The 9,357-nt window shown below is 40.1% G+C and overlaps 1 pseudogene; it reads right to left on the bottom strand.

Moving 5' to 3' along the window:
* Positions 1 to 6,722: 6,722 nt before the first annotated feature.
* LOC115757609 lies at positions 6,723 to 7,548 on the bottom strand (annotated as a pseudogene).
* Positions 7,549 to 9,357: the final 1,809 nt, after the last annotated feature.

Here is a 9,357-nt window from a genome sequence, read left to right as displayed (position 1 = left end):
CCGGCCTACACAATGTGGGCCTAGGATTATGAGAAAATTGGAAGAGAGTATTGTCGACGGTAGGTTTTGTCATGCAACTTGGAATGAGGACAATGGATTCGAGGTAATGAATAATGGTGATAAGTATGTGGTATAATTGGAGAGAAGAAAATGTTCCTATCAATCATGGCAATTGACTCAAATACCTTTACGTCATGTCATTTGTGCCATCCAGATGAAGCAATTCAATGTAGAAGATTATGTAGACAATTGTTACAAGAAAAGCAAGTATCTTGCTTCATATCAATTTATGATGCAGCCTCTGAGAAGTAACAAATTTTGAGAGAAAACAAATCATCAACCTCCAGAATCTCTCCTATTAAAGAAGCAAGTTGGTATGCTTAAGAAGAAAAGACGATTGCAGGATATTGAGCTCTCTACTAATAGAATGAGCGGGGTTGGTGGAACAATTCACTGCTCACTATACTATGGGAAGGGCATAATAAGGCCGATTGTCCAAGAAAGAAGGCCCCACAAGGACAACAAGACAACACATATAGGAGTAATGATGCAGGGGCAAGTGAGGGCACCGGGGCAAGTGATGGTGGAGGACAAAGTGCCGGGACAACTCAGCCGACGCAGAGAAGCAAACTTCAAGTAAGTTGTTTGAAAGCTTTTGAAGCTTTTTTTTTTTTTTGTTGCATTACGTTAATCATTTGCAAGTTAAAAGAAGACAAAGTCAAGCTATAAGGGCGGGTGAAGGCATCATAAGAAGCAATGGTACGTAACAAGGCGCGGGGACAAGTCAATCGATATACGACATAGAGGAGCAATGTTCGGGTAAGCTGTTTATTTGGTAATTTGCCTTTTATGTATGTATTGTTGCATTGTAGTAATTATGTTGTGTCATTTTGTAGGTTACCAAAAGTCCAACTCAGGCCGTAGGGGTAAGCGAGGGCACTAGAGAAAGTAATGTTGCAGGACAAAGTGCGGGACAAACCGCTCGATACAGAGGATCAAAGTTCAGGTAAGTTGTGTCATTGGTCATTTTACCTTTTATTTACTTCTTGTTGCATTAGATTAATTATGCTATGTCATTTTACAGGTCACAAAAAGACAAAGTCAAGCTGTCTGAGCAAGTAAAGGCACCTTAAGAAGTAATGTTGCACGATAAAGCGCAAGGGCTACTCGGTCGGCACAGAGGAGCAAACTTCGGGTAAACTATTTTACTAGTGGTTTGCTTTTTTTGATGTAGTTGTTGCTCCATTAGATTACTTATGTTATGCCATTTTGCAAGTTACAAAAAGATCAACTCAGACCAGAGGGACATGTCGTGGCAATGTAGAAAGCAATGATGCGTAACTAAGCGCAGGAGCAACCGAGTCAAACAGTGTACAAATGACGAGGAGCAAAGATCGGGTGCAATGAAATTAAAGTTGAACACACATGAGGGTATATACTTGGTTCATTAAGTAATTATATTATGTCATTATGCAGGTGAAAAAAACTCAAGGGGTATTAAAAACTTCTGCACCACGACAAACACATCGTATAATTGGGAAAATGATAAGAGAGCATGGCTATGGGTTGTTTATAGACATGAATACCGGCATGGTTATTTTCAATGAAAGCTTTTTTGTAGGTGTTATGCATTTATAAGTTATTTTGCTGACATGGTAACTAATAAAAGGTTATATGGTTGTATTGTAGCCTGGAAGAAGTTCAAAGGTGCTAATATCTCAAGGACGCCCAATTCAAGAATCTTTTGCACCTAGAACAAGAAGCCAAGTACATGCATTGATAAGAAATTCAACGATAACGACTCGTGCACAATCGAAAAAACTCCCCATGGCAGCTCCAAAGCAAAGACTACCAAGACCACCCGAAAACCAAAAAAAAACCCCAACATCAGCTCCATCTGGATCAAATGATCGTCCAACAACTAACATAATTGAAGAAGAAACAAGAGCCACCGATGATGTGCCTAGAGTTCCAATCCGAAAGAGTGCAAGGCTCATGAATAATTTGAAGACAGTTAGATGTGCTGGGGTTCTTGATATTGACTAATGGGAATGATTTTGATGAGGAGGGATTGTTAGTTTATAGTGTCTGTGTAGGCTGTTTCTGTTTAAGTTTGTTCATATACTCCAGCTTTTATTGGTTTTTGTTGTAGGGGCTGCATGTTTATGTTTTAGTATGGATTATGATTTGGTTGTGGAGGGAACGCTGTTTACACAGTGCACCGGCTTTTGGTTTTTGTTGTTAAGGAGTGGTTGTATGTATGAAGAGGTTGCTGCAATTTTGGCTGGTCATATGAGCTGCAAGAATGTTGTTCATATTCATGAATGTAATGAACATACCAAATGATGGTTTTAATTTGAATATTATTTGGGGTCTAAAGTTTATGTAATTACCGAGTTTGATGTAAATGTAATGCCATTTGGTGTTTACCAATTACTCTAAGGTTGGATGTGGAGATCATGTTAATTCATTTGTTGAATATCCCAAGATGTGGGGAAAAGTACACTAGAAGTGCCATAACTTGTGTACGGCGTTCACTTGAGTGCCATAACTTTCAAAATGTTCACTTAAGTGCCATAACTTTTAAAAATCATTCACTTAAGTGTCATGTTGACGTGACAAGCCGAAAAGCTAATGTGGTAGCCGGAAAAATCAATGTAGACACCGGAAAAGTTACTATAGCACGCCGGAAAAGTTATCGTAGTCGCCGGAAAGCCGACGTGGCACGCTGGAAAAGTTACTGTAGCACTCAAGTGAACGATTTTTAAAAGTTATGATACTTAAGTAAACGTTTTGAAAGTTATAGCACTTAAGTGAACGTCGTACACAAGTTATGGCATTTCTAGTGTACTTTTCCCCAGGATGTGTTTCACGAAGTGGCACCAACAAGCCTAGTTATTAGCAAGTTGACGCACTTAGCTATTCACTTTTACCAAGTTAATGAACTTAAGTGTTCACTTAAAATTTTACACTGGCATGGCCATTCGCAAAGTTATTGAAACTTGTACTATACTTGAACAACTATAGAACCCGCCAAAACCAAGTAAATTCACCCAACACAAATGGAATCCCAATTGTAAAGAGCATATGTTCTTGCTACGTAAACTGTTGCACACATTCTGCAACCCCAAATTTATCCAAAAACAATGCAAAAATTACATCACCTCGAAACCAACTCATTCATTATCACCAAACGACACAAAACAAATGAAAAATCATACAACACAAATGTTAGCATCTATTCTTGCTGCAAAAAGTGTTGTTGACTTAATGCAACTCATTTATCTTCCTTCATAAATAAAAAATAATTCACAACTTGCATCATCAATATCCAAACCAACAATTGCTCATTCAATGAAATCATGAAGAGCACCATTTCCATAAAATCGGCCACAATGGCCTTATCCACTAAACTAACACTCCAAAATAGGTCATTGAACTACCGGTCATTGCTCGGTTTGGAAACAACATTCAACAACTAACAATCATGCTCCAAATACTAAAACACATTTCATTATTCTTAAACTATGAAAGACTCAATTGGTTCTTTTGAGAACCAACCTTACACATGAACACAAACCACACCACACTCAATAACAACAACACAAGCAACGCTCCAAAAATATCCCTTTGCATTTTCATCCTTGAAACTTGTTTCTTCAAATGGCTAACAAAATTCTCCGCACCCTTGATGTCGGCTTGCATTGAGTCAGCATCATCCAACTCAACCGCCAACACCGATCGAGCTTCCCGACATCCATCCAAGAGCTGCAAGATCACCTTCGTTGTTTGGTTTGGAAATTTTCTGTCAATCCATCCGAAATATCCATAATTCAAGCATTCTCTATAATTAGCGCATCTAAGGAACCTTCTCCCGGGATTATCTCGTATCTAAGTTGTTCTTGTTGGACTTCGCAGCATACAATAACGACAATTTTCACTTTCATTTTCACTTTGCTCGTAAAATCTTGACCCGCTTCTCCTACTTCTACTTCCCATTGCAAATATTGAAGTGCAAAGCTCCCAATAGAAAGAATTTCAAACCGGACGTAGAGTTAGGGTTAGGGTTCTTCAATTGATTTCTTTTTGATTTCCCCCAATTTGTTCAAGAAGTTAAGTTCTTCTTCAATACGACATCATTTCGTATCTCTAATGCCGACTTCGCTTTACCGGCGAGCCATGTAAGATAGTTTAATATTATAATAGGTCCACATCGAATTTTCGACGAGCCAACTCAGCGAGGGGCACTTAAGTAAATGTCTTTTTTTAAATTTGTGGCACTCAAGTGAACGAAAATGAAGTTATAGCACTCAAGTCAACGACATACACAAGTTATGAAACTCATAATATACTTATCTCGTTGCTTTTCGAAGCACAGAAATGATAGTGGCTCTCCGAGGAAACTCTAACACTCTATTGAGAGTTGGTAAAGTGGGAAGGTAAGGACAATGTTCAAGTCAGGAAAATGGAGAAGCAACAAGCACAAGATCAAAGTCGTCTTCAAGTTGCACTTTTAGGCAACTCGGGTACCTTAACTCGGAAAATTGATATCTTCAGGCTGCGATTGATGTTATGAAGCCAAAAGTAGTAAGTTTAGCAATTGAGAAACTAAGAAATTGATATCATCAAACTTGGAAAGTGGAGAAATTTTTATCGTTGCAAAAGAAAGTATACAATTTTCACAATTCATACATATGGATCTAATTCGCAATTTCACATTCATCACATGGTTCCCAAGTCGAAGAGATCTACCTTAACAATATCTCTGGTGCTCGACAATGTCGGCAAGTCGATAGTGAAGCTAGAGAAAGCTACCGTACATACCGGATCTCGTTCTTGGGAGAAAAAAATCGAAATTGGCAAGTTTCTAGGTATCCTAAAATCGAACCCCTGGAACATGTGACAGGGTAGGTTTCAGGTTCCAGGATATACATGGCAGGTTCTAAATTCCAAAAAATGAGGAACATGTTTTAACGGATAAGTTCCAGGTGGAACCCGGAAACTTGAAACTGCTCACCCTTGCTTCTTTCTAATACTATTCCTACTTTTTGCCTAACCAAAATACCGCTATTGAAAATAAATCAAAACAATATGTGTATAAAATATACAAAATTAAGTTCAAAAACAAAGAAGTTAAGTGTTTTCTTGAATGTTTTGTAATGTTTTTTCTAGTAAAGTAAGAAATAATGTTTTGTAATGTTCGTGTTGTAAATAATTACTTTGTGCTTAATTCATTTGTTTTTTTCCTTTTGTCGAGCTAGTATTTTTATTTGGACTCGTGATGTGGTGTGCATATTCTTTCTCGTTTGGGCAACAACGTGTCGCGACGCTGTCGTTAGACCTCCTACTTGAAGGCAACTCATCCCTTTGCTTAAGAGAGTGTGCCGGCCCTTTCATGCGAAGCCAACCCTAAAAGCGAGTGGCATCTTTTTCCTTCCTTTTTCAAGATGAGGTGTAAATAGTAAGGGCGTGTGTGATAACGTCTCTCTCTCTCTCTCTCTTTTCAATTTTCTATTCACAAGAACAAGTTTGGAATAAAAATTCATTTGGTAATGCAATTTCATTATTCTATTCCTGGAATAAATTTTTAGCCTGGAAAATACATTTATAACAAAAATGAGAAGTTCTCTATTTTTGAAACAAAAACTATAATGAAAATTCTTCTCATCACGCACTCCCTCTCTCTCGTATACGGCATCCTTATCTCTGGCGTCCCTATTGCTAGCCGTCGGCTGTTGGCTATTGTCGCACTTCATTTGCCGCAAACATAACCCCACTTCTCGCCGCAACCACAACCTCCTTTGCAATCATAGAAACTTTAAACGAATTTATGTTCTCGTAACAGAAAGTCCGTCTCACTATCAAACGTGTTTCTTTGCTTAGAAACTAGTTCGGGAATAGAAATAGAAAAATCTATTTCTGACAAAAAATTATTTATAAGAACATAATAGTTATCATTTATGCCCTAAATAACTATTTAGTGTAACTACGTTTAGGTGAGGGAGGCAAGAGATATGACGCGAAAAAAAATTACATATTTCTCATGGGTTCTTTGGCAATTTAAATAATGAACTCTCAATTTTTTTTTCCTAATCACATAGCAGCATCAAAAAATAAAAACTTTTCGATACTAATAATAGAAGTAATAATTTAGCATCTCGAAGCGGGGGGGTTGTTTTGTGGGGTTGGGGACCTGTGGTTGTTTGGGTTGGCCAGCTATTGTCCTAAGTTTAGCTTTCGACAGGATTAAGACGTGATCATGACCTTAAAATTAGACTAAAGTCGCCACCAATTAATTTAAACAAACTTAGATCGATTGAATACCTAAAGGGACCAAATAGTGATGGAAAAGTCAACTATCTAGATGGTTGTGTGAAGAAACTTGTCAAATGAAATCCTAAGATCTTAGGCCTCCGGGTTTGATTATGGATGAGAGGGATTAACATCTCATGATGCCCTGTCAGTACTGTAGCACTATTTTTAATTGTGAACCGATCCTAGGGATCAGATTCCAGATTTCTAAGTGGGACCGAATCATACCGAGAAACGATCACCCCGATTCCATGTTATTGTTAATCACACACACAATCATATTGATGAAAATGGAAGATTCTGACCACAGTTCACTGAGTTTTTCAAGAACTATCTCAAATCCAATCACATGTCAAAAAGTTAAAAACAGATGTGATTCGATCACACCAAATCCCACACAGTTTTCACTGTGTCGATCTATCGTACGCTTCACTTTCCAGGCACAAAGTTGGCGGCATGAGCCCGGGCATTGTTGTTGACTGTGTCAGCAAGATGATCGGTCAGGTTATCCGATGGGCCTTTACCTGTCACGATGGCCTGGACAAAGAACCCAAACATGGAGAACATGGCCAACCTCCCATTCTTGATCTCCTTTGCCTTCAGCTCCGCGAAAGCCTCGGGATCCTCCGCAAGGCCCAACGGGTCGAAGGTCCCGTCGGGGTGGATTGGGTCAGTCACCTCTTCGAGTGGACCCCCCAACGACTCTATGTCCTTCCACCACACCCATCAGGATTACCTGTGCAGCCCAAATGGCCAAGATGCTCCACGCGTGGATCAGGCTCGAGTTCCCCAAGCAGTCCAACCCACCCTCGTTGAATATCTGTGCGCCAGCCTTGAACCACACTGCCTCGCCGAACTTGACCCCGTTGCAGGACAAGGGCTCGGAGAAGACGCATCCCAGGTCGCCAAGCATGGCCCACCTAGGTTGGATGACCTCGAGCTCGCGGTTCTTGGCGAAGGTCTCCAGGTCGGCCGACAGGCCCACAGTGTCCCACCCGTAGTAGCTGGGGGAATTCGCCAGTGAGGTAGGACGGCACCTCCCCAGAGAATGGGCCCAAGTACTTGACACAGTTTGGCCCATACCACGGGGCTACCGGAGGCAACGGGCTTCAGTTTGGTCACGGTCTTGCGCATGCTAACTCGTCGTTCGTCGAGAAGGTCCGAAGCAGAGGGCGCGAGCTTCACGGCTTGGCCGGCAAGCGAAGGAGAGGACAAAGCCATTGCAGAGGCGGCCATTTGGGGTCAGAAGGTTGTAGATGAGTTTTGCCTTTTGGGTTTTGCTTGGAAATGAGGAACGTTGTTGGGGTATTCATATAAAAGACGGGTTGGGTCTCTATCTTCTAAGATATCTCTATCCGATTTCTTGTTGGTGAAATTGATGTTGCGTGATTTTGCGACAAAAGGACACCTACAGTTTCGATATTTATGTACGTCGCTCACTTTGGTGCCAATATTTTTTTTATCACTTTAATGCCAATTTTTTTTAAAAACGATTATTTGAGTGCCAACTCTGATCAAGATAGCCGAAAATCTTATGTGGCTCACCGGAAGATCTCAATCAGTAAAAGAAAAAGCCAAAAATTAATAAAAAATTCCATGAGTTTAGGTACTATTGCGTGTAATGTAGGAGTAAGCTTAGCTGTTCTAGAACCATACCGATGAGTTTCAATATTCTTGATAGCAATACTAGAATTGAAATATTATATAATATATAGGAAAAAACCATTGGTAAGTAATAAAATATCTTATAACGTTAGTAAATTGATGGATGTATTAAAAATACTGTGGTCCGGTCGATCATCAGCTTTTGCAACAAGTTATCATGTTGCAACATAATATAGACCTTTGATTTTTTTCACAGTGTTATGCTAAATATGCCTTCTGAGTTCTTTGGGATTGACTAATGATCATAATAAATTATGAGTGTTCTGGAGAAAAATTAGAGTCAATGCTCCAGTTCTTTTAGCCTTTTGATATTCTCTTTACGGTGTCAGATCCTTATAGCATGAAATCAAAATGTTTGATATGAAATGGCAGTCTATAAACGGAAATTCTGAGATCTAATTACCTATATTTCATTATCAGGGGAAAAAAAAAGTTTTTTATTCTTGTGAGGGAAATTTTCAAATAAGAGCTCGAAGTACCCTCATTTTCTCAAATATGGACCTGAAGTGTACATTGTTTCAAATAAAGGCTTAAAGTGCCCTACTTATTTCAAAAAAGAGCCCGATCAAGGGCATTTTAGTCATTTGTCATTTCTTAAATCCTTTTCCCTTGTTCTTTTCTTCCTTTTTTCTTTCTGGTTTTCCTATGTGTTTTTCCCCTTCATCCCCGCCGGCGAGAGCTAGGCAGCTTCGGTAGTTCAAAAGATCGACCTGACTGCGTCGCCTGCATTTTCGGCGAATGATTCCCGCGCCTCTTTGTCGTTCAAAACATCGACTTCGACTTCGGCTTCGGTCTTCATCTCTCGACAAATCTCGAGAGACCGAGACGTCAAGATAATCTTGGAACCTGGATGTGGATGTCGAACACCCAGACAATCGAAATCAATCATCTCCCACACATCATCTAATGTGAGGTGGAACTTATCTTCTTCCTTCAGTCTCTGGTAAAAGTCTCGAAGCCATCCTCTCCACACTTTCTTCTGGCCTCGCCTCCATTTTCAGCCTATCTGCTATCTATGTTTGGATGGCTTTCAAGTCTAGTTGTTTTGCCGACTCCTCCCATACCCGATATGCCGATTCTTCCGACACCGCCCTCACCCAGAACTTTGGCCAAATTTTCTGATGCTGCAAACTGACTGTTCATGACCACCATGCCTGCCAGAAAATTCTCAGCTTTGACAAGTCTTTTGACATCATTCATCGGCCCTGCGGCTACCAAGCCAAGTTGGCAACTGATTTCTTGAAGTAAATTCAAGATTGGTTAGTAAATTCATTTCGGTAGTTCCCTTACTTTATTCTTCAATGGAAATCTCCTATGGGTGAGGGTCACCGCGAAAGTGCCAGGGCGAGGCCATCCCTCGCGGCTGACGAGGTGAGCAGG

The sequence above is a fragment of the Rhodamnia argentea genome, chromosome 3, assembly GCF_020921035.1.
Source record: "Rhodamnia argentea isolate NSW1041297 chromosome 3, ASM2092103v1, whole genome shotgun sequence".
NCBI lineage: Eukaryota > Viridiplantae > Streptophyta > Magnoliopsida > Myrtales > Myrtaceae > Rhodamnia > Rhodamnia argentea.
The sequence above is the reverse complement of the archived record's forward strand: the minus strand, read 5'-3'. Positions and strand labels throughout refer to the sequence as shown.